We start from the raw sequence: 26,259 nt of genomic DNA, 5'->3' as shown, positions 1-26,259 counted from the left end.
CCAGTGTACCCTGCCAGCCGCATGTTGACGTTCAGCGACGCACGGAACCTTCCGTTGACGTTCGCGAGGTACAACAACAGTCTAAGTTGTTTTGTTTTGACGCGGTGCGTCAACCTCCGCATTCTAGAGTTGTTTTGACTGCTCAGTCTAGACAGTCAAAGCAGTCTCGAGTGGACACTGTACGTCCTCAAGCCCTGTACGTCCTCAAGCACCTGTTGTGGTTGACAGTTCAGTTGTTGACAGTTCACAGACTGTCAAGCAGTTACATGACGTTGCGTTCTGGTCCGCTACTAATGCACCAGTGAGAGACTCAGCTTTTATCGGACAAGGTTCCTGTAGATGAGGAAGTTGCTGTTCTCCCTCCTACTGATATTCCCTTGAGGACTCTGTCAGATGGAAAGGAGCCTTAAGCTGCTTAGCCTCCTATGGACTTTAATTAAATCATGATGATTTTTTTTTAAGGATCTTCGTCCGGATCTTGTAACTGCTGCTCCTCGTTCGCCTAAACGTCAGAACTCTCACTAGGCCTAGCTACTTCGAAGCCGTTGTTTTTAAGCTAGTGCCCTCTCGCTCTCCTAGAGAGCGTTACGTTGGCTAGGCGACTGGTTTTTTCACCAGGAGGAGTTTGGGGGATACAGCCTTTGATTTCCCTTCTTTTAAACTGGTTTATAGAGCGAGAGAGTGATATGACACGAGAGAAGTTCTCGGCTTGGGAGTTCATGCCTCTGCCCAGATAGACTTCTCAATTCTGGTAGACTCTCCCTGGCGCCTAGCCAGGAGACGCTCCAAGTTGTTTACAGGTCAACTTCTCAACTTTTGTCGAGCCTTTGAAGTTTTGCTGTACTATTATGTCACACATAACAAGGCTTTCAGGGATGGTAAACGGTTCCGCCTCAGTCGCTAACCCCGTCTGTTGCCACACCTGCTCCCGTAGACCCTAAATGGGCTTTGCTGCAAGACATGCAGTCCAAGCTTGCGTCCTTGATAGAGGACTTAAATGCGGAGAAGAACCTTCTGGCCAACAACCTTCCAACCGGTCGGTTGTGCGCCCTGTTGACGCTGAGGTAACTTACTCGCGTCTGCCAGTTGAGGTGGTTCCTCCTTCTGGCCAACAACCTTCCAACCGGTCGGTTGTGCGCCCTGTTGACGCTGAGGTAACCTACTCGCGTCTGCCAGTTGAGGTGGTTCCTCCACCGATGCGACCTAGTGTGGGTTGCCAGCCGCACGTTGACGTTAAGCGACGCTCGGAGGTGGTTGTTGACGTTCAGGACGTTCAACAACCAGCAGAGGTGACTTGTTGTGACGCAGTGCGTCAACCTCAGCAACCCGGTAGGGTGTTGACTGCACAACCCAGACGGTCTAGACAGTTTCGGTTGACGCTGTACTTCCTCGCGCACCCATGGTTGTTGACAGTTCACAGACTGTGCAGCAGTTCCATGATATTGCGTCCGGCTCCGTCACGCATCCACCAGTGCGACGGGATTCAGCGAGTCAGACATTGCCCACTCCGTTGCCGTTTCCTCATCAGTTTCGGATGAGGAACCCTCTGATGAGGACGTTGCTGAACAAGACGATCAGCCCCCAGCCCTGCTATCCATCCAGAAGATGCTGAAGAAGGAACGCTGCTCAGTCAGGCTGTGGATGAGTCTGGTAGGGACGCTGTCATCCGTGGATCAATTTGTGTCACTAGGAAGACTACACCTCCGTCCTCTTCTATACCATCTAGCTTTTCACTGGAAAAGGACAAGACGCTAGAAGCGGTCTCGATCCCGGTTTCCGAAAAGATAAAAGTCTTGTCTGACTTGGTGAAAGGACTATATCAACCTTAGAGAGGGTCTTCCCCTGTCTGTTCAGACTCCCAACCACGTTCTCTTCTCGGACGCATCGGACGTAGGCTGGGGTGCGACATTAGACGGTCGGGAATGCTCGGGATTATGGAACTCGAGTCAAAGGACAATGCATTTCAACTGCAAGGAGCTACTGGCAGTACGTCTGGCCTGGAAAAGCTTCAGGTCTCTCCTTCAAGGCAAAGTGGTGGAGGTGAACTCGGACAACACCACGGCTTTGGCGTACATCTCCAAGCAAGGAGGGACCTACTCTCTGACGTTGTACGAGATCGCAAGGGACCTCCTCACCTGGTCAAAAGGTCTAGACATATCACTAGTAACGAGGTTCATCCAAGGCAACTTGAATGTCATGGCAGATTGTCTCAGTCGGAAGGGACAAATAATTCCAACAGAATGGACCCTCCACAAGGATGAATGCAAGAGACTTTGGGCCACCTGAGGCCAGCCAACCATAGATCTCTTCGCAACCTCGATGACCAAGAGGCTCCCAATATTTTGCTCACCAATCCCGGACCCAGTAGCAGTTCATATAGATGCCTTTATCCTAGATTGGTCACATCTAGATCTATATGCATTCCCTCCATTCAAGATTGTCAACAAGGTACTGCAGAAGTTCGCCTCTCACGAAGGGACAAGGTTGACGCTAGTTGCTTCCCTCTGGCCCGCGAGAGAATGGTTCACCGAGGTACTTCGATGGCTAGTAGACGTTCCCAGAACACTTCCCCTAAGGGTGGACCTTCTACGTCAGCCACACGTAAAGAAGGTACACCAAGGCCTCCACGCTCTTTGTCTGACTGCCTTCAGACTATCGAAAGACTCTCGAGAGCTAGAGGCTTTTCGAAGGAGGCAGCCAGAGCGATTGCTAGAGCAAGGAGAACATCCATCCTTAGAGTCTACCAATCGAAGTGGGAAATCTTCCGAAACTGGTGCAAGTCAGTATCCGTTTCCTCGACCAGTACCTCTGTAACTCAAATAGCTGACTTCCTCTTATATCTGAGGAAAGAACGATCTCTTTCAGCTCCCACTATCAAGGGTTACAGAAGCATGTTGGCATCAGTCTTCCGTCACAGAGGCTTAGATCTTTCCAACAATAAAGATCTACAGGACCTCCTTAAGTCTTTTGAGACCACGAAGGAGCGTCGTTTGGTTACACCTGGTTGGAATTTAGACGTGGTACTAAGATTCCTTATGTCAGACAGGTTCGAACCGCTACAATCAGCCTCCCTGAAAGATCTCACCTTAAAGACTCTTTTCCTGGTATGCTTAGCCACAGCTAAAAGAGTCAGTGAGATTCATGCCTTCAGCAAGAACATCGGATTCTCATCTGAAACGGCTACATGTTCTACAACTTGGTTTTCTAGCCAAAAACGAGCTGCCTTCTCTGCCTTGGCCAATATCGTTCGATATTCCAAACTTATCGTATGGTTGGAAATGAACTAGAAAGAGTCTTATGCCCTGTAAGAGCTCTTAAGTTCTATTTAAAACGAACTAAACCTTTACGAGGCCCGTCTGAAGCTTTATGGTGTTCAGTTAAGAAACCATCTTTGCCTATGTCAAAGAATACTTTATCCTATTTTATCAGACTGTTAATACGAGAAGCTCATTCCCATCTGAATGAGGAAGACCAAGCTTTGCTGAAGGTAAGGACACACGAAGTTAGAGCTGTCGCAACTTCCGTGGCCTTTAAACAAAATAGATCTCTGCAAAGTATAATCGACGCATCCTATTGGAAAAGCAAGTCAGTGTTCGCGTCTTTTTTATCTTAAGAATGTCCAGTCTCTTTACGAGAACTGCTACACTCTGGGACCATTCGTAGCAACGAGTGCAGTAGTGGGTGAGGGCTCAACCACTACAATTCCCTAATTCCATAACCTTTTTAATCTTTCTCTTGAAATGTTTTATTATTGTTTTTGGGTTGTCCGGAAGGCTAAGAAGCCTTTCGCATCCTACTTGATTTGGCGGGTGGTCAAAGTCATTTCTTGAGAAGCGCCTAGATTAGAGGTTTTGATGAGGTCCTGTTGTATGGGTTGCAACCCTTGATACTTCAGCTCCTAGGGGTCGCTCAGCATCCTAAGAGGATCGCGAGGCTCCGTAAGGAAGACGTACTTAAAAAGGCAGAGTAATTGTTTAAGTCGACTTCCTTACCAGGTACTTATTTATTTTATGTTTGTTATTTTGAATAACTGCTAAAATGAAATAAAAAATCCTTAGCTCATAATAATGTAAACAATTATTGCTGGTCTCTACCCACCCCCCTGGGTGTGATTCAGTTTATATAATCACCGGCTAAGTTTAATATTGAAAAATGTTATTTTTATAATAAAATAAATTTTTGAATATACTTACCCGGTGATTATATATTAAGGACCCTCCCTTCCTCCCCAATAGAGACCCAGTGGACCGAGGAGAAAATTGAGTTCTGTGTTTACATTGAGTACTGAGTACCTGCACGACAGATGGCGCTGTTGAAGTACACCCCCTACCTGCATAGCGATCGCTGGCGGATTTTTTACGTAGAGTTTTCTGTCGAGCAACAGAGTTGCAGCTTATATAATCACCGGGTAAGTATATTCAAAAATTTATTTTATTATAAAAATAACATTTTACAAATCAAGGTGGTTGTAGTATACTACATACAAGTACTAGAGACTGAGTACTGTACAGTTTAACTGGATAACTTGATACAATGTAAAAATATGGTAACCTTTTACCATACAATGTTTAACTAACAATCTTTTGCCACCGAGTGTGCAAAATTTATAAAAAAAAAAAAAAGTTGCACATACGGTATTTACAAATCTAAAATCAGTGTACACATCAAACCCATTAGATATACTTACAGTTAAAAGTTAAATACATTTTCCTGTGTCATAACATACACAGGAATTCTGACCAGCTGATTGTTAGCTGTTATTGTAAAATCTATCAGCAATCTCATTCATTAAAGTCCAAATACTCGAACATTTTCATGTTTTTACCATTTTTGTTTAAATCTGAATTTTATTTTGATCTTTAAAATGCCAAAGGAAATATATTATTTTGAATATCAATTAGTGTTCTCTAATTTGTTACAAAAGGGTTAAATAGACTAAATATTCAGAAGAAAAATGAAGAAATATCTTGTTAACATTTTATTGATTCATTTGTCAGTGACATTCACAGCTACAGTATGTCACAATGATGTGGAAAATAAAACAATGTGTTGACCCACTCTCAAGACTAAAACATACACAGATCTAAATCTATAGCTCAACATATGAGTTCCACTACCATGAACAAGTAGCCCTTTTTATGACTCCATGGACCTGATAATTCATCAGATTAATCTCATATTAGTATTAAAGCACTCACCTAAATTAGTAACACCAAATGATTCCTCAATTTCAGAATTACATATTAAATATTTGAATGTCAATTGAAAATGGAACCTCCCACGATTATTGAGTGCCACAGAATGTGTTTCATAGAGCATTATCTAAAAATAGCACATATAACTCATTTCAGTTTTGTATCATATTAAATTGCTGTAGAGTACTTGAAGAGCTTCAAGTCTGGAAAAAAAACCTTCAATAAAATAAATACACACTTATGCATATCCATATTTGTTGTCTAACACATTTCATCTCTAACTGTTTTCAATATTTGTTGTCTAACACATTTCATCTGTAACTGTTTTCAGTAACAGTTTTAGACTTAAAATTCAAAGAAAATCAGAATTTTTGAAATAATTTGCATTATTCCAACTATACCAACCCGAGTCCTTTAATAGTAATGTGATTTCAGAGGAATTCCTGTGTCCAACTGTACCTCAACAAGGAGCATTAGTAGATCTGGATACCATTTAGTGAGTGGCCATTTGAGCCACCGAGGTCATCCTGAGACTAAGTGTTGATTAATCACCATATGCAGAAACCTGTATTGGAGTGCACGTCTATGTTGTTCCAGGGGTACTGGAAAGAGACCTTGAATGACACCGATGGCTCTGGAGAGCAGAATACTGGTAGTTTGTTGTTCAACCAAGTGGTGAATAGTTCGATTGATGGTGAAACTCAAAAGAGCAAGAAGCCCTTATGCCACACAGGGATGAAAGGAACATTCCAATCTTACAACTTGCCCATGGCAGCTGGGTGTGTCTGCTAGAATATTTCTCTTGCCTGGAATGAACCTCACCGATAGCTTTACCGTGCTCTGCAAACTTGCAAAGTGCCTAATAAACAGTACCCCTTTGTTTGTTGACATAAGAGTTGTCTCTCAATGCTACCAAGTGCCATATCAAGCCCTGTTGGAAAGCTTGCAATGCTAGCAGTGCTGCTTTTATTTTCCAGCAGATTGGTATGCAGTTGTTTTTCTTCTGTGGACCATATCCAGGAGGCAGTCAGGTTCCTCGGGTGTGTGTGAACAGCAGCATTTTTGGGGGGCAAGGAGTCGATTGAAGTTTCTGACGAGGTTTGTGTTGCTCAGCTACTAAGCTAAACCATCAAGTACTTATTGTTCCACTTGAACCAGACAGTAAGGGGGATCACTGGTTGTTGACCAATGACACTTCAAAACACCACTGGACCTATTGCTGGTGAAGGCACCCATGAGGATTAAGCTTCTCCAATGATGAAAGATGTTCTGGAAGACCTTGCCACTGTTGAGCTGGAACCTCCTGTTTGTCCTGAAACTATTGAATTATCTCTCAAGTCTGCTAATATGATCGTCCGACAAGAAGACTTTTGCTGCTACAGTGTCTCAGCATACCCAAGTACTGTACTCCATCCTCTACTTGGACACGAGACAACTTTTCCTGATTGAGACCACAATCCCCAGATTGTGGCAAAAGGCAAGAAATCTTATTTTTAATATTAACATAACTTGTCTCTCTGGGGGACAGAATTAGCCAATTGTTGAGATCTTGGCAGATGAACCCAATTTGTGTGTACCCAAGTACAGATCAGCGTGAAAACTTAGGAAGCCACACTTGCAGGATGGGAGCAGTAGAGAGTCCGAAGCACAGGGCTTTAAACTTGTACACTACTCCCCTGAGGATGAGGCCGAGTTACTTTCTACAAGACCTATGGATGGGTATTTAAAAGAATGTATTCTTCAAGTCCGCAGAAATCATGAAGTCTTCTTTCCTGATGGCGGACCATACAGTTCTTAGAAGGTGTCCGGATAACAAACGTTCAATGGAGAGAGATTAATGACTGGTCTTAAGCCCCCAGTTCACTTCTCCATCAGAAAGAGCTGACTGGAATAGCCCAAATAACAATCTTTTGTACATCTTCGACCATGTACTTTTTCATCTTGTTCACATCTGCTGCTAGGACGAGTTTTCACAGATTCTGGATGGTAGGTCTGGAACTTCATCCTGGAGGACTCCACCACCCCACTTTCTCCTCTGTGTCGCTACCACAAGAATAGATGTAAGAAGGGGAATGCTAATTTCAGCGTCCCCTCCCTGAACTGGCCACATTTTGAGTGAAATGGCAGAGCATCTCCTCCAACTTTATTGGAGGAGAGCACTAGAGGCGTAGTTCTTCCTCTGAAAGTTGCAGGAGTCTTCTGGAGACCCTACTGTAAGGGTGCAACAGGGTTTGATGATTTCTCCTTGCTTTTGAAGGGCCTAGGCTCTTGAAAGGTAACTTATGGATGGATAAGAGGCCTAGCTCACCTCCCACTTTCCTATCATGACCTCTACTTTGCAGGAACAGCACTACTACAAACTAGATCTACTGTGCAGTCTTTAGTGATAGTGCCTCCTCTTGCCCCACTTGCTTTGCTTGGTGACAGCATTCATTTTCTTCAGGGCCTTGGTTTAATGACTGAAGTGCCAAGGTCACAGCCATGGTACCACACAGGATCAAGAAAGGCATGATTTCCTCCCCGTCTCAGGATCTGCTAAATCTTGGGTTGTGGAGTAAAAGGCGATCACACCTGGCCAGGAGGTTGCTTGGAGGCTGGCCATGACAGCGGACTCGTGTCTTGCTCGAGTCCATCCACTGGGATCCCTGCTGGATGGATGATTATAGAAGGGTCTGTCATTACCAAGTGTGTGTGCAGCAGGATCTCCCTTGATCAGCTGGAGCGTATGGGATTTCATGGAGCAGAGATCTGGAAATTGGCCCAATCTAAAGCAGCCCCTGTGAGCTGCGGCAGGCAGACTTCAACCTTTAAGGGGTGCCAAATCACCAATTAATGAATATCGTCGCTCCCTTGATAGGAGCCATGCGTCCTCCCCAAGGTCACAGTACTCATGAACGTATGCTAGGACGTTGCCGAAAGTAGAGAGTTTCAGGATTTCTCTGCTTCCACTGGAGCTGAGCTGTGACATTGGGTGGACTATGTCATGGGACACACTCTTACAAAGGAGGTGTTGACATTTACAGAAGGACACAGGAATTCTTGGAACACCTTGTCACACGCTTTCTGCTGGTCATTTCTTGTAAGCACCACCTTTACCATCTATCCTTATACTAACTGTTTCGTTACTTGCAGTGCAGTTAGGGTGTGACAGGGTGTATTTCCTCGAGTGGGATGTGCCCGGAATTCCTGTCCAACTGTACTTCAGTAGAATCCTTTTCCTCTATGGGATACCCACGTATTGGACCAAGCAAGAACTCGGGCAGTGCTCTGAGGAAGAAGAGACAACAGCTTGACAATCAAAGGCCTCGGTGCCAATACCTCTCGTGCCCTCAGAATCTGGCACCGAGCACTATGCAGGCACGTTGTGTGAATTCCTGTCACTGGTCAGCGAGGAATTACCTATGATCACACAAATGCCATTTGGCATCTTGGTGCTTGTACAAGCAGTCAGAGCAGTGTCCTGGGAAGTCATCTACCTTAATCCCTATAACGTGGACATGTTGGAACGTTTTGGTGTGCGAAGATATCTGAATGTTGCAAGATGTAGATACACAGACTTGGAATGTTGGGACAAAGCAGGAGACAGGTGCTCTGTGACGATCACTAGAGGAATAAGTGAGAGGTGTCCAGTCAAGGGGAGACAACCCATGTGGTGATGGTGCGAGTAGAGGTCGAGCACGTGGAGACTGATATCGATACTTAGACTTGAAGTGTTGGGACGAAGCAGGAGACAGATGCTCTGTAAATATAACTAGAGGATTACGTGCGAGGTGTCCGGTCAAGTGGAGACAAACCATGTTGTGATAACACAAGTGGAGATGGAGCACGTGGCAACTGATAAATACATAGACTTGGAATATTGAGACGAAGTCGGAGACGGGTGCTCGGTGACGATCACTAGAGGAATAAGCGTGAGGTGTCCAGTCAAGTGGAGACCAACCATGTGATAGTGTGTGTGGATGGAGATGGAGTACTTGGAGACATATCAATGTGACCAATCCTAGTACAAAGGTGTCTCTGACTTGACGGTCTATTATTAACTTAACGTTCACGCTGGTCATGTGATTGAAGAGTTGGTCTATCCTATGGGGAAGAAATCGATCATAAGTTCCAACACAATTGACCTCCTTCAGGGCTGTCATGTTCTTAGGAAGAGACCTTGTAGTATCCCTCGAACCTGCAGTAGAGTAAGTGGGCAGCACAGCTTTACTGACAATGCACGTGTTCAGTTCTGTATGGCACAACTTCCCAAGCTAGGTCAGCGCTAGGTAACAGACCAACAGACCACCCCTCTCGTGCGTACGCTAAGAGGGGTTGGTTAAAGTTTCACTTGACTTTGGCAGAATGGTCTTCTTTGGTGGCAACTTCTTTGTAGGAGCAGCATCCAAAGTTTCAGGAATGCTGGGAGGGGGTAGAGAAAGAAGCAATAACATTTCTTCTTCCCTCATACAAACTAAGATACTTTGGCAGGAAAGGACACAGGTTCCTCCCCAAACAGCAAGTGAGGACCCACCAATAGTCGTGATGTCTAACTCCTCCGCAAGAGGAGGAGCAGACGAGGAGTGCACAGCAAGGGTTAAGCTTCAAGATATTGATGTCGGCCAACACCTTCAGAAGCTTCCCCACGAAAATTTCCTGGAAATGCACAACTTCCACGAGTGTGTTGTCAAAACAGAAGGCAAACTTAGAAAGTAAAAGCGAAGTAGTATTACTTGCCTTCACTAAGGGAAGATGATACTTCTGCTTTCCCTGAAGCAAGCCCCAAGCACAAGCCAGTATCTCTTCCCTCCTTCAGATTCCTCCAGAAGACCCAAACCTAGAGGAACCCAAATTAGGAAAATCATTTCAAGAAGCAGAACAAATGAAGAATTTTCTTCGGCAACAGCTTGGGTATTGCTTCGTCCAAAGCCAAAAATTCCCTCTAGCCTTCCGCTTTCTCTTGCCAACCTCCACCCAGTGAAGAGGGGGCCACAACATACACTTGTCACAAAGGGAAAGACTACAAACAGTCATGCCCCATGCATAAAGTATGAAGACAATGATGATCCACAACCAGTTTAGACATTAGCCTGCCAGATTTGTCTGGTATTCCAAGGGTATTCCAAGGCATGTGCGTGTAGATTCTTCATACGTTTGTACACAAAAACTGCAAGAAAAAGCAAAAAGTTAAAACAGCCCGATGAGGCAGCAGGAAATATGTCCATACTGGCTTGTAGCCAAATTCAAATACAAGAGCTTGATCGACTATTGGTGGCCGAGGCTTACCCTCCACTCACCAGCAACAACCACCACCTCGTTAAAAGCTTAAACAGCTATTCCATTTTTGCTGAAATCACACCTATTAAAGGACGATGGTTTATATTCATGTAAGAACAAATGATAAGAGCAAATAAAGTTAAGAGTACTAGAGAGTATAAATTTTACTTCCTACTCCTACTAGCAAACCAACATGTGTACATGAACAGCATTATAAAAAAACTAGAGAGATTGTTAACAAAGAAATATGATACCTTTTATTTATTTATTTATTTATGACAGCTGGATTGCCATATTACATTTTTAGTGAGTATCTACTACCTAAAGATTATTGCCAGAGCACAAAAGGGAATGATAAGGATCACCAATAACTTCAGAAGCTAAACCACTTTGGGCAAACAACTTGTCTGCCATGTTAATAGTTCGGGCAAGGAACTGTGACATTAGCATGCATACTTCCAGAAGTAACATGTTCGACGCATGACATCTAGCTGTTAATATTCAGGGTTCTGTCGCAGACAATTTTATCTATGGTTTTAATGGTTTTACTATTACTAAAACAATTTTATAATGCATTTGGATACACCCTTTTGTAATTTATCTTATGTCTGATTTGTAGTTACTGTACATGGGTTCCCCTTGCAGTTATTCCCGTGTTGCAATTTCAATAATGCTGGGCAGTTTTCTATATTTTTGATGCTCACCATGACAATTTTGTACTGCTCTGGATTGGAAATGACCAAAAACTCTCAAGCCGAAAGTGCGACAGAGTCTAGTACCTGTGTGTAGGTAGATCTAGCCTAATGAACAAGTCAAGGGACCATGGGGCTAATGTAACTAACTTTGTTTACATAGTTTGTTGCAAGATCAATGTCGTCTTTTCGTGCTTTTGACGTCATTTCTATTTATTCTTGCTACTGCTACCCATCATTGTCCGGTAATATTTTCCCATATGGATGCCCCTTACTCTCTTGTACATATTCACTTGTTAAAAGACTACCAAGATATTTTCAAACCGAAATTACTACTGTTAAAATCTTGAAAAATAACTAACATGAGCAAATTATGCAAAAGTATCAGTATCCCACAATTGACTACTTTACAGTCAGTTGCTCTTAAAAGATTTTAAAGGCCCTATACGTACATAGTCACACCACAGGAATGTAACATTAAAAGATATGTAAAACAAAGAATTAAGATCAAAACTAAGTTTTACTGTTTCATGTTGAACACACAATGCTGCAGGCTCTAATTTTTAACCAACTATTAACTACCGGATGCTGCTGTAGCCTCTTAAACCAAAACCATATTTTTGTACAACTTATAAGAAGATTAAAACTTACTGTACATGCTTGAATATTATTCTTCACTTCATATGTCATGCTACCATTGTTGTGCAGTTTCCAGGCTTTAACTCTTCATAGTAAATAAAAATTTCTGAAATAAAAAATTAAAACATTTTAGTACACAGCAAAGCTCTTAATCAAGAATTTTGGTCATCTGACAATGAAATAAGGTTGTGCTCTTCAGTTGCACTGATTTAACACAAGCTTCTTACACAACAAAGTTTATAGGAATTGCCAATACACAAGGTTTGGTCCCTCATGATTTCTGGAAAATTCAGTTCACATTAAAAATATATAGTGGGCCATGCAAAGTACATTTCAGAGATTAACTGTTAGTTTTAAATGAATAAATACAATTCTTTATATAAACTTTTAGTGTAATCTAACATTCACTAAAATGTCTTTCAATTAGTGTTGGAAAGATGAAGTCCACTTCTTAAATTTTTCTCAAACTCTTGGTTATTGTTGCATAAAAAATAGGATTCATAACATTCAATCAATTAGTCTTAAAATCATTTTGAGGTAACACTCGAGCTGATTACTAATATAGGACACCCAAGTAACAATGCAACATGAATATACAACAATACACTTTTATAAGAAATGATTATCCTCGACCAACTAAGGTGTGGAGGATACAAGTTTGATTATTAGTCCCCTCATGCCTATGTGTGGTTCAGCACGAGTGGAGGCACTCAAACTGGTCTGCTGTTGATCTAAACCAACTGTAGTAACAAGGTTGATTACTATAAAAATAAATTCAAAAATCTAAGTCCAGTACCGGCTCTATAAGAGTTGAGCATTAAATAAGTTTATCATAATTGTAACAAAAATAACTAAAAAGTTGCTAATTTGTAAATATTCTGGAGTATACCAATTTATCATAGTGCAAATCTACAATGTTTAAAGTTTGATGAGGCTTTCAGAGATCCTCCTACTTCTTTTAAAGGGACAAATTCTTTTGGCCTAAAGTATTTCTGAAGTTCCTGAAAGAAGAACAAAGAGATATGGTAATTCACACATCTTAATTTGCGGGAATAACTTTTTCAATAATGATCAACAACTTTAATATTAATGTTTTTACTTGAACATCATGCCAAAATATTGCAGAAAGTTAATAAAAAAATAATTTAATCATAGCAGGGAATATAGAAGTAAGGGTAATAACATTTTAAACCTTTGTTATGAGATTATCACACGTGGAAAATAGACCAAAAACCTATTTCTCTTGTGAAAAAAAGACTTCTACCCAGTGAATTGACATTCTTTGAAATAGCCGTATGGTATATGTTGAAAGCACACAAAAATGGGATTAACAATGCCCAGATCTTACATTGTATTATTAAATTATAAATATTTACTTTTTGCAGTGTCTTGAGTTTATTTTCTATAACCATACAGAATGTTTTTAATTTCATAACATGTTTACATAGTATTAAGGTCTAGTGTATTTTTAATCAAAAGTAAAATGTTGGAAAAAAGTAGCATTCAAGAAATTATCATTGCTCTGTTGACAATTGAGTGGAAAATTCACATTTATTGATTGTACATTTGGATGGTGTGTAAATTAATGTCATTACATTAGATGATGAATTAAGTCTGCAAACATATTTCCCACCTATGTAATCAAGTCAAATTGTGTTTGATATGGGGAAAACAAGTTTTAAAAGATAAGACATACAGTCGTCGTCGGCGCCCACTCGTGTCCGAGTATTGGGTTCTGTCGTTAGCCATCAGCCTCCTATCTATGGGGTGGGTGCTAATGTCTGATTGACATACAGTACACTGTATACAATGGGCATGTCAGAATTTTGGCATAGCCAGTAAAACTGAAGTATCAAAAACATTACAGTAGTCTTACTGAATGTACAGTTGAAACTAATTCATATTTTTTTCACATTGCCTTTATTTTTTCTAACTTTAGGCAATGCACAAAGTTAGATATTGGATTATCTTTGTGATTACTTGACAGTAACAACACAATTACTTTCGTGGAATGAACAAGAGAATCAAAACTAACATCTATTGATGAATCATTATCTTAAGCTGCTGCAAATTATGCCAAATTTCAAGTCATGAGTCGACATATTTTTTTTTTATTGTATAAGATGGATGAAAAAAAAAAAAGTCATCAATCCATTAATGTCAGCGGTAACATGTTGCCGGCCGCTAAATTATTTGATGCATAGATGGTAAGGTTGTAGATATTGTGTGTGTCAGGGTATTAACAATTTGTACTACAGGGTGTATTTATTGGATTCTTATAATAAATACATTAAGCTTAATTGCCCTCATTGACAAATTTTATAACATAATTGAGAAAATTATAAGATATGAATGCTGATTATATTTATTATGATTGGTAATACAGTATCTAAATATTTATGAATATCATACCAATGTAGCTTAGTACAAATATGCTCTTTATGAGGGAAATTGCAAAATTTGTCAATGTTGCATGTCTTATTAGATTGTTGTTTATATTCCAAATTATCATCAAAATAATGCCTTCCATGAATATTATCTTCATGGATAGTAACAAGCTTATGGACAAGTTTCTTTGGCATCATTATGTATACATTGCGATATTCATTAACAATGAATACAAATCCTATTAATTTATAGATGCTTTATCTAATGGAAACAGGAAAATAGGCCATTCCATTTTGATGTAAAGTTTTCAGTGGGGGTATTAGTTACCTGTTGAAATTGAACTACCTGAAAAGGATGAAACCATGTGCACACTCGCTAAGGCTTTGCCTTATTATCCTAATTGTACCATTAGGGAGAGACTATTTGAAATAAGGTTTCTTCTTTACTTTTAAATCTTAGATTTTGTTTCTTTAATACTGATAAATTCCTTGAAAATATGGTTAAAAAAATTCTACATATACTGTAAACTCAGTTTCAAATATACTGAATACCTTTGGGCAAGGCCCATAAGTATAATGTAGATGATAACCCAGTGGTGATTGTTAAACCAAATTATGATAATATAAACAGTAGAACTTCAATTAAAACCTAAATGTAGTACATATCAGAAAACCTGGCAGTCCATGTACAACAGGAGAAAACCTCACAGTGGCAGTATGAAGAAAAAGTTAAGACGTTAGACAGTAAGATGGAAGAAAGGAAGTGGGAGCAGGTATAGCAGAAGGCATTATAAGTAAGCACGGTTACTGAAACCCAGACAAAAAGATCATTCAAGTAATTGTAGAATTAAATCTCTAAATAAGATGCCACTAATACCATCAGCTCTACAGATATACAGGCTGCAGATGCTTTCTGGAAACATTATATTGTATAATTCTGATGAAAAATAAGTAGGAAATATTCAGAATCATTCTGATACAAATTCATCATGTTGAGTGAATCTTGGAGCACAAGCTTAATAGATGATAAGATAGTAAATCTGCTGGAGTTCAGCTTGGTCCCTATCGACTACCAGTAAATTATTTATACTTTTCGTAGACCTTTGTTAAAGATACCAGGAATTTTGCATTTGTGAGGAGGTAATAATTACAATAATTGTAGTATTAGCTGCATACTGAACAATCTCAACCATCATAATGCTAGAATGACCAGAAGCAGTCCTCTACAATCTTGGGCACTAGTAGGTGTACCATAATTCTGTTATTTTATCTGTGATTAAGATTAAAAGACAGTCTTCTATTACATTTCTTGTACTTTTGCTTGTTCATTTTAACAATGTCTTGCTACAAATTTAAAGTGTCTACTTCTTGGCAATTTTGAAAAATATTCTGTTGATTCACATTGGTACAATTTTGTATCCATAGATTGAATCAAAGATAGTTAGATCTTTAGGTTTATTATTTTTTTGCCCATGATTTTAGGTTGTATTATTTTTTTGCCTATAACAAGCTATAATTCATGATAGCCTCATCCAACATCTTTCTGGGTAGGGGTTTAGAACTAAATTCAGATATCCTTTCATTAATTCCCAGTTACCATGTAACTTTAGCCACAATTTTCTTTATATAATAAGTATACTGATTGACAAGGCTGTTTACTACACCATAAATTGTTAAAAACAGAATTTGTGCATTACCCAAATTTGATTGGGTTCAAGAATCTGCTTGGGATAATCAACTCAACAAAATAATAGATACTTTAACTGCAATATGCAGGTGTAATCAGCAGATCAAATCCCATTCCCCAACACCTGGCCATATGGCCCAAACTCATTGATACAAATACCAAAGGATGGAATGGAGAAGCATCAATTGAAAGTCAACGCGAGGCAAATTTGGGTTCCTAGCAAGAATATATAGGAAAAAGTAGAGTACTTTTACAAAAGTATCTCATTGATGCAGCGGAAAAAGTGTAGATATGAAGTTAATACAGTACTATGTATTCTAAGTAGGAGATGGTGTCAAGAGTGCGCTCATGATTTCAAAACAAAAATGTAGAAAGTAGTTTCAATTGTGTGTTAGGGAAATAAGAAAGAGAGGGAGCTATGCACAATAAGAACTGGATGGTCTGCTTACCCTTAGGTGGTATGAATACTGAACATTGATCTATTGCCCGAAGGACATTTGACTGTCTAACTCTTCTCAAGTATGGATAAAATGATGGATTAATATTCCTGTAAGAACATACCGAGAATCCAAATAAGTTTTCTGGCTGATTATGCAAAGCAAATATTTTTCCCTGAGAAAGGGTAATCACACTTGATAGTGGAATAAAGAAAAGCTACATGGTTCCTTCACTGTCAGATAGCTTATCATCACCAAGTAACCCCTACCACCACTGATACTTCACCATTAGTTTACAACTATTTGAAATGGTCTAATTCCTCAATTTGTGGCACATTAAGTATACATACAATATAGGTATGTATTTTAAGAAACTTCAAAATATTTTCTTATATTTCAAGAGTATTTGACAGTAAAACTATAAAAAATATTTAACTGCGTTAGAAGTATTGATGATGAAATCATGTTTGTCTTGAAAAAAAAAAAGTCATTATGGTGATGCAAGTCAGATGAAGACTACTTTTGTTATTGAAGGAAGTAGGTTTTTGAATGAAGAATTAATTTTAAACACATTTGGGACAAAGTTATACTCCTTAAGGTCAGAAGTGTTGAGCTAAATATCCCTCATGGAGTTGTATTTTGTGTCTTGGAGTTCCCTGGAATCCTAGGTATACTATAGATGAGGCCTTCTGTAGTTGTCTGTAAGTGTAATGTTGGGGCTTGCCCTAATTTCCCTCATACTAGGTCATGGCTCTGGACCTCATAATGTAAAATATTTGTATACCGTACCATTTGCAATGGATCTTCCAATGTTAATTTCCTCATGTACATTGCATTATTGTAACAGTGAAATATTTCTTTGACAGTAAATATTTTTTTACCATCTGAAGTCAATGATGTGCCAATTGCTGCACCACATAACAGCACACAAAGATATGATGTAAGATTCATCACCAATAGTTACATTTTTAAATAAGTAACCGAGATGCATCAAAATTAATCTTTTGAAACAGGTATAAAAGTACATTTTAATGTTATTTATTGCCAAAAAAATGGACTCATCTCCAAAACACCCATGTTTCCTGTCTTTAGAATAAGAAATATGCACAATTCTATGCCAGGTAATTTTTAGACATTTGAATGCACTGGAACAGTAGCTTTAGATTTATTTGTCGTGTTAGGGATGTGTCCATTTCAAACTTTAGACGTTCTCATAATATATTGTCTTAGCAAGGCACACTAATATTTAACTTGGCTGAAAATCTATATTTGTATTTTTTTTTATATTTTGCATAAAAATATTTTCAGCAGATTCATTTTATTCTGCTTTATAAAATACATATTTCCCATGTGTGGGAGGTAGTGGATTTTTTTTTTTTTATCCTTGGACATTACTGCTAAAAAATACCCCCAGTGGATATGGAAGTGGCTGGAAAAAAGACCTGAGGTAAGCCCAGAAAATAATACAAAGGGATATATATGGGGAGCTGGATCCAATAAGAGTTCAGTAAGATGCAACAGAGTTGAGAGAGAGCACTCGATGTTTCATTCAATCATGTACAAGGAAAGAGCTAACATAAAAATTTGTAAGTGATAATAAGGATGTCAATCTATAATTTTCTATTTATCAAAATATAAAAACTGTAATTAATGAAATTAATACATTGAATAGTTAAGACACACATTTCAGAACAGCCTTATGAAATTAGTGTGTTTTAACTCAAGCGGTTGGGTTCGACTACCTAAAATCAACGCAACCTAATTATCAAAAGATAGAAAATTGAAAATATCCTTGAAAAACAATCCATAGGTTGGGAGTTCAAGCCTCTGCCACTCATAAGCAACCTTCATACTTTTAAATAATCCTGAACACTGGAAACAGATCAAATGATAGCTAGGAAATACTTACGTGACCTCTTGCATTGTCCAAAGAGACTGGAATAATGTACCGAGTAAAGCAGGTTAAAAGTCTTCCTACATTACACAAGCTCAGAATCCATTACTAGCTGGCCATAAAATGTAGAGTTGTTATTCTGAAATAAATGAGGGTAGAATTTAATAATCTAAGACCTAGCATGGGGAGTGGATAGAGAAATAAATAGAATGATTGTAGATGCAAACTAAATTAACAGCGAAATTGGAAATAGTTACAAGGCGAGTTGGGCAGATAAGCAACTGAGAAAAAGTAAATAGCACAGGGTAGCATGGAGGCAATAGTGTATACTGTATCTCAAGATTATACAATCACGATAAATTAAAAGATGTATAGTATAGTATATTGTTGGAAAATATTGAAGAAAAATTTAAATTTTTGAGAAAAGAATCCACGGGAGCGCTTAAAAACCAAGAAAGTAAGTGTATCAACAAAAATATGTAAACTTATATACAGTAATTACCAAAGTAAAAATGAGATCGGTGATAGTAGTTGAACCTAAGTAGGGACTTTTAAGTATAAAAAGAACAAGAAAAGATTCTCTGAAATTCCATAGGTATAACTATTAGCAAGTATGATGGGAAAAGGTCTGGAGTAGATCCTTGGCCATGTTGAAGAACTAAGTAATCTAGCTATTTTACAGATACATTAGAAAGTTAATTACATAAACTTTAGAACACTTGTTAGATTGTAGATATTAAAAACAGGTAAATAGTCTATTGGGTTTTGGCAATCACAACTATTAAAACTGAATATTTGTTTCTGAGAAGTGAGAAGTTGATGACAAAGGTAATGTAGTTAAATGTGTAAGTGTCTCTGACAAAATACTTTGTAGTTCTGGCAAAAAAAATTCCTACTTGCAGAAACCTTGTGATCTGGAGCTTCAGGTATATTAAATGAGTTCAATATCTTCTGATAAATTATGCTCAGAATCTGATGTACAATTTATTTATGTTGAATGTATGCCATGACTCCACTATTACTTGTATTTCTCAGGCTAAATAGATGATTCATTATTTACTTTTGAGTACCTAGGTTTTATTTGCAATCATATAAAGAGCACAGTATTAAAACATGTTGGAGAAAACAGTTATACCCTTCATCCTAAGAAGATAAATTTACTGCACAAATTTTTACCATGCAAATCCATCAATCATACCCACATTCAAGGCCTTTTGAATGTCCCAGTCACTGCAGTCTCTTTGTTTAACAATGAGGAGGAGTGGGGTAGTTCTGCACTTGTTCACCGTATTCACCATATCAGCAAGGAATAGGGCTAAGAGTGCAATAAGGAGCAATTTATGTATGAATGAGATCCTGATGGTGTAATGCAAGATGTTTGAAGTATGCAATCCTTTTGGTCCAATAAATGATAATCACTTACCATTTGTGCAAGATTTTGATAATTAAGATGGAGAATTCTTTAAGACTTCGACAGAAATAACTATTACCTGTTCCATTGCTGATACTGGACTTATTGTTCTGCCATTTAGATGCAATGCATCACTGACTGAAATTAGCACTTTGTGAAAAAGAATTTTTAACGGCATAGCTTGGTCATCCATCACATAGTTGCACGAACTAAAAGGATGACTTTCTTCAAGCCATTGCAAGATTTTAATTTTAGCAATGAGGTTCCTGAAATGGCCTGTGAAGGAAAACCATAAAGATGCATCTTTCTTGGAGTCTTTTGTAGATAAAGGCCAACAATTCAACTTAGCACAGTAGATATTCTCAAGTCTTTTGCATGGTAAGCCAGAGAAGGGATGGCAAAGAAAGCCATGAAATGGTTCGAGTTACCTGAAAATTGTTTCTTCACATAGGGAACTAGAAAGAACAATAAAATTAAGTTCAATCCTTTAGCATAGGAAGCTTTCTCAAAAGCATAAAGCTTGCTGACTAGTCTTGAAGAAACAGAAAACAGAAAAAAGGGGGATGGTAAGCTCTGAGAGCACACCTGGTTGTTACACTGCAACATAATCTGATGAACTGCTCTCAAAATTTGAACATGAATATTTCAGCAATTCAAGAAATCTAACTGAAGCCTCCAAAGCAAAGGAATAAGATAAATCTGTGGCACGACTCCTAGCATATCTTATTTGCCAAAGTTTAGTCAACTGTAAATCTAATCATCACACAAATACTATACCACACTTAGAGGATACTTTTCCAGGTTTGACATCTATATATGACAAGGGTTATCTGGTAATTCCATACAAGTTTGCTTTAGCACCTTCAAAGGTAAAATAAGAAATGGTATTTCAGAATAAATACACATGGAACCAACAAATGAAATACACCAAAGAAAAGTCCAAGAGAGCATAGAAAAACAGACTTGCTCCTTGAAAATTTAACCTAGGTACTACAATAAAGTAATGTACAAATATTAAAAGTTATAAAAACTTAACAAGAATCAGCTTCAGAAAACCACATAAGACTTCGTCCATATGGACAAACTTTGCTTGACGAACTTTGTTAAAGGTAACGTCAGAAGCCTAGAAGCAGCAAGTAAAGTTCTGTACAGGTTTTTTTCATTATTACCAAAGTAACAAGAGCTTTGCTCATTAGTAGTTAAAACTGGAGACACGTCATTACCTAATGTACGAAGTTACTGTCATTGTTTGGACGCTCACATAAAGACCTTTACCGAACTTTGTTCGATGAAAAACAAAGTTCACTGAACATTGGTTGGTCGCGTGGATGGAGCCTAACCACACGACGGTTCCTAACAGGCTAACCTTTCGTCATATAATTACATACCGTTAACTAAAATTACCAACACTGAAATGAAAATATATGTTCAAACTTATGCAATGATGATGATCTCTTACAAAAGAAAGAATAGATACTCAAACAATCCATTTTTTACAGGGAGCCAAAAAGACCTTGTTACTGGTGAAGATTAAATCACATATCACCTAATCAATTAGTTAAGTAAGAGTGATGAAATGTGTGAAAGGGGATGGAATAATTCAGATATTCATGATCTTTCAAGGAATGATGGTTAAAATGATTTTCTGAAGGAACTCTTATAAGATGTTTTCTGTAGCCTACAGCAGACACCAAAAATTTAAACTTCTAAACCCATGGATCCAGGTGAATGCAAAGGGCTACTGCAGCTCTTCTGTCCATTAGACAATGACTGCAGTATAATCTGGGACATTAAAAGACCACAAATATGTAAGAGTGATAGATTAGTGGTGAAATTAATCTACATTACTTTTGTTTTACTGAATATGAATGCTTGAATCGTAAACGTAAATTTACTATTCCTTGCCGAGGCCAAACATTTTAACATGACTGATAATTCAAGGGGATAAAAATATTAGAAAATTATGTCCCTTATGTTTTAGTTGAAAATTAAATTATTCTAATTGAGTGTGCTAATAATTGTCCCTATGGTACTCATTTCACACTTCTATGTACATGTTCTTCCCTGAATTCTTATCCAAGTTCATGTTTATGATTTAAAAATTTCAGATTTGGCATAACAGAATAGTATTTTTACTATTAAATCTCAGCAACTGAGATTTTACTTCAAAATAGATCTTTAATTTAGTGAAGGATTACCTTTTGAATTATCTCAAGAGACCTTATATATTACATTGGTCACATAGAAACACAATTGTATCTTATACTATAAAAAGGTTTAATAATTACCAATTGGAATATGAATAATACTCATGTATTGCTAACTTTGTCAAACGAATCATAACTCCATAAAATCTCAAAGTTTTGTCAAGTCACATTAAACAATATCTAATTAATAACCACCAGGATCCAATCCCTGTATGCAGAAAATTCCAGTCAACATTAATAGTTGAATGTTCAAGTGAATGATTGAAAAAAAGTAGTTTGGAAAACATTCAATTTAGGAAACTTTGCCATAACTTTTTTTTTTTCAATTTATAGTTATGTTTAAAAAAAAAATAATCTTACTACCCAGATTAGTGGCAAGCTTCAAGGATATATTTTACACTAGCTGAAGCTTCACAGTATGTGTAACTATTTTTAGATGCTATAGCCTGTAACAATATAAATGATAATTTTACTGTTTATGATAAAATTTGGGAGCCAGCCACGTAAAAATCCAACTTGTCTGATTAATCTATGTAAAAATAAAAATGATAACAATAACAACTCATAACTCTCAGAAAAATAGAAAGATACTAATAACTAACTATCTTGTAGATGATCATGCATTTTCTTTCTTCAGCCATGGGAAGAGTCATTTTGTCATGATTGCTTAGCTTGAAAATATTTACGGTCTTCCTCACGTCCATTTATAAATTACAGCCAGAAGACTTCTGGGTTATTCTGCACTCATTTGAAAATACTTTCTGAATTATACAGTATTCTTAATTTGCTTATATTAATTTTATGCCAAGGGCCAATCTATTTACCATTTGTTTTACATAACGCTCTATTGAACAATTGTATATTACAACAAATAGTGTGTCATTACTAAGCTGTAATACTGAGAATGTCTACTGCACATTGAGTCTGAATCTTACTGTAATCAAAAAAAATTATTTTTACCCCATTTTGGCACATTCAATAATCAAAATTCAGTAAGATTTTTTTTTCTAAAATCTAACAGGCAGTCCATTTTAGAATATATCAGGTTGTGTTCCTAATACAAGAGCATTGTTTTAGTCATCTGACATATTAGAACTGTTGCTCGGTCCAAGTTTGTAATATGTAGATGTCCCTGTGAAGCTGCCTTTGTGAAACAGAATTTGCATGCCTAGTTTGTAGCTTATTTTTTCATGTTAGATGAACTAGCGTATATATGAGAAACACTTATGGCTACACATTCATTGTCAGTGTTTACCAGCATAATTTTCCATTAGAAATAGTTTGTGAATATATATGTTCCTTTCATAAACCAAATATTCCGCTTGAAAAGGTACATTTTTATATCTGTTTCACAATGTTAGTTGCACTAACAGGCTTTGGGGAAAGCACAGATCTTTTAGAAGTTATTATTATAGTTATATGACAAATTAAAACATATTTTGTAAAATATTGAATATTGATATATCTGAAACTTAAAAAAAAAAATGTCTGAAATACTGTATATGCAAAGATTTATAAGAACTGTACAGCATTAAGCCATGTTGAAAACTTGATGTGTAGGTTGGTATACCTATAACTTAAATGTCCATATAAATCTCTGTCCCTCAAGGTTTAAGTGCGTGTCTTTATCTTTGCAAAGAAAAACGTTAAAACGTGCCCTCTAAACTTTTTTTTTTAACAACTGCAACACGATGTCAGGGTCGTTTGTCAGACAATGTATATGGTTAATATGAATTTTGATGACCTTGGGATAGAAAAAAATGTATGTAATTTTATGTATCTTCCAAAGGTTATCTACTTTCCACTCTGTAAGATTGCCATAAATATGCAGCTCTATGCTAAGTTTTGTTATACTGTACAATATCAAGATTAATACATTTTCTTCTGGCAGTAACTCTTCCTAAATTGGGAAAATTGTGTTATGACCCGGTGAATTCTGTTCAAAACTGTAAACTGCACAAATCATTGATAAATGGAATTGAAAGGCATTTAAAATCTATCAAACAATTATTTCTTGTAGTATGAAAATAGCTTAGGAATTCTCAGTCAATTAATATTGTAGACTTTGTGATTTATTAATTTAAATAACAATGAATTTTGATTGTCAAGAAGCTACAACTACTACTACTATTTATTAAATATATTTTCCTACCCTTGATTTATACTGTAGTATGTTTTTCTTTAGTATAGATTGCCATTATTCTACCTCAGCTACAAGGCAATATTCCAGTTTTTATGAATGACTCAGTTGTGTTTGCATAGATTACCTTTGCTCTACAGTGTACTTTTATACAGTATAAAAATACAATATCAAACCTGGATAATTTTTAGTATAAAATCAATCAAATTATAAAATATTTTTTCAATTATTATTTCTTTCTTCAATATAAACCTGTCAGTTACATAACCCAATTATGTGAGAATCCTAAACTGTTCATGAATCGACTCCAAGTCCTGTCAGAGTTCAAAGAATCTTAATTCACAAAAGACCACAAGTAGAAACATAGTTTTGACTCTTGAGGTCAGTCGCAGTTCCTTACTCCAGCTTTATTCGTTTCCAGGTGCATTTTCTTTTTCCCAGGAAAAAAAAAGACATTACAGTGGCCCTTGCACTCTGCTTATTTGATTTATCAGCCAATTTTTCCCAAGTAAGTAATGCTGATCCTACTATCAGACCACAGCCACTGCTAAGAATCCTAGAACTGATGATGTCCTGGTCCAATTTAGTAATCTAGTGAACCTCGCAGTCAGTAATCATGGCCATCCTAGTAAAACAACCTATGGTGCAACATATATCATGTTGACAACACAGCTTTCCGTACGAAGTCTTGTTTGTAAAATCCCTTATGAAGGATAAACACTCCCATAGTAATCCTTTTGAGAGAAAGAACATGTTAATGAAAGCAGTGTTCTATAATTTATGTTGCTCTTGCTATGCGAGAATGTCTAATGCCAAGGAAAAATCCTCTGCTGGATGTCTAATCCCTGAAAACATCAATATTATTGGCTAATAATCTCTGTGGTAGCACAGATATTGAATGGCCTGGTCACTGATGAATCTCAAATCCAAATCAAAGGTGAGAAATGAAAATTTTATATCCCCTTTTGATGTTCTATATCACATTAAACCCTGGGTGTGACTGAAGTGAGTTTGGCGAGCAACAGATCCCAGGTGTGTATTCAAATATTGGTCACTCATATCTGCCACACCAGCTGGTTCAAACCTGCATTATTGACAGTGGTTAACATCCATCTTAAGACTACTGTACTGTTGTATCTGTACATAAAGTTCATGATTCCAACTTTTGCTTAAATGTTATAAAATTCAGCTCCATGATGGAAGCATTAACATTAAACATGTGTTAAGTAGCTATAATACTTTGTAAAGTTAAGGCCACTGGGAGAGTTTGAGCAAGGCAAAACACTATTTGCAATGAACCAAAAAAAAAAAGACAATTCAATTTTTCTACTTGAAATTGTCAATTCATCCCTTAAACCTCTACTGTGAAGGTGCTAATGAGAAAATAATGGAGTTTATCTCTACAAATATTTAGAAAAGTCATAGAAATAAAAAAAACAGCCATATCTATGAAAGGTAGCTAACCACAAGGGCAACACTTGAAAAACTATCTTCTTACCCTACTGGTATCAAGAGCCATAAATGTACATGTGCATGCTGCCAGTCAGCAGAGGGTCGTCTTTTGAATCACAAATGCAGTGTCTAGGATTCATGAAGAACCATAAATTGGGCTATGTAAATGATGAGTATACAGTACTAAGTGAAACAAACACTACTGATAAGAAGTGAAGAAGGTATAGGTACTTCATATCATACGTGAAGTTTTAACATACAGTAAAGGGACCTAGGTGATAAGTTATAACTTATCACATATGAAATTATTTTATAATGATCAGACATTTTGAGCATAAATCAAGACATAACTCCTTGGCAACTGACAAGCAGCCTTTCCTTCTTCCCTTGCTTGCAATGCTTCTTTTATAAATACCACCTCTGTATTTATTCATTATAAAAGAAGTCTATTCATATTAGACTTCTTTTTACCGACAAATTCTAAAATAGATTTTTTCAAACTTATAGCCAAATTCTAAAATCCTTCAACATCACATCCCATTTAGTCAGTACTGTACTGTATATTTTTCTGCCTGTGAAACCATGTACTGTATTACAGTAAAGGTAATACTGTAATAGTATGAAGTGCAAAAAGAACGACACATTTATGACACTGCATTTCATGATATTTCAACTTTCCACTAAGTACAGGCATTTATATACAGTATTTAATATTTTTGTTTATTTATATATCTTTCTAAAGTATTTTACCTTCTACCTCCATTATTTTTCACTATAAGTAATATTTTACCTCTTGGGCTTTTTGTAGAAACTATTCCCAAAACAATATGAAAATATTTGAGATCCAGAACAATTAATTTTC

General features: G+C 37.3%; 1 protein-coding gene and 1 long non-coding RNA gene across 3 annotated transcripts in view; one reads left to right on the top strand and one right to left on the bottom strand.

The window, feature by feature from the left end:
• The window catches only part of d4, an 89,071-nt gene extending 83,424 nt beyond the window's left edge, over positions 1-5,647 (top strand). Inside the window, exon 13 of the mRNA XM_068375695.1 lies at positions 5,631-5,647. The gene's annotated coding sequence lies outside the window, so the exon portion shown is untranslated. The remainder of the gene's footprint in view (positions 1-5,630) is intronic.
• The window catches only part of LOC137642815 (uncharacterized), a 40,865-nt gene continuing 19,569 nt past the window's right edge, over positions 4,964-26,259 (bottom strand). The window contains exons 3-5 of one of the 2 annotated variants that reach the window (XR_011044859.1): positions 18,203-18,326; positions 11,795-11,888; positions 4,964-5,398 (exon numbers count right to left, since the gene is read on the bottom strand). This is a non-coding gene — a long non-coding RNA (uncharacterized lncRNA). Of the gene's footprint in view, positions 5,399-11,458; positions 11,889-18,202; positions 18,327-26,259 lie in introns of those variants that run through there. The other variant, XR_011044858.1, reaches the window with a different exon arrangement.

The sequence above is a fragment of the Palaemon carinicauda genome, chromosome 6 (assembly GCF_036898095.1).
Source record: "Palaemon carinicauda isolate YSFRI2023 chromosome 6, ASM3689809v2, whole genome shotgun sequence".
NCBI lineage: Eukaryota > Metazoa > Arthropoda > Malacostraca > Decapoda > Palaemonidae > Palaemon > Palaemon carinicauda.
The sequence above is the reverse complement of the archived record's forward strand: the minus strand, read 5'-3'. Positions and strand labels throughout refer to the sequence as shown.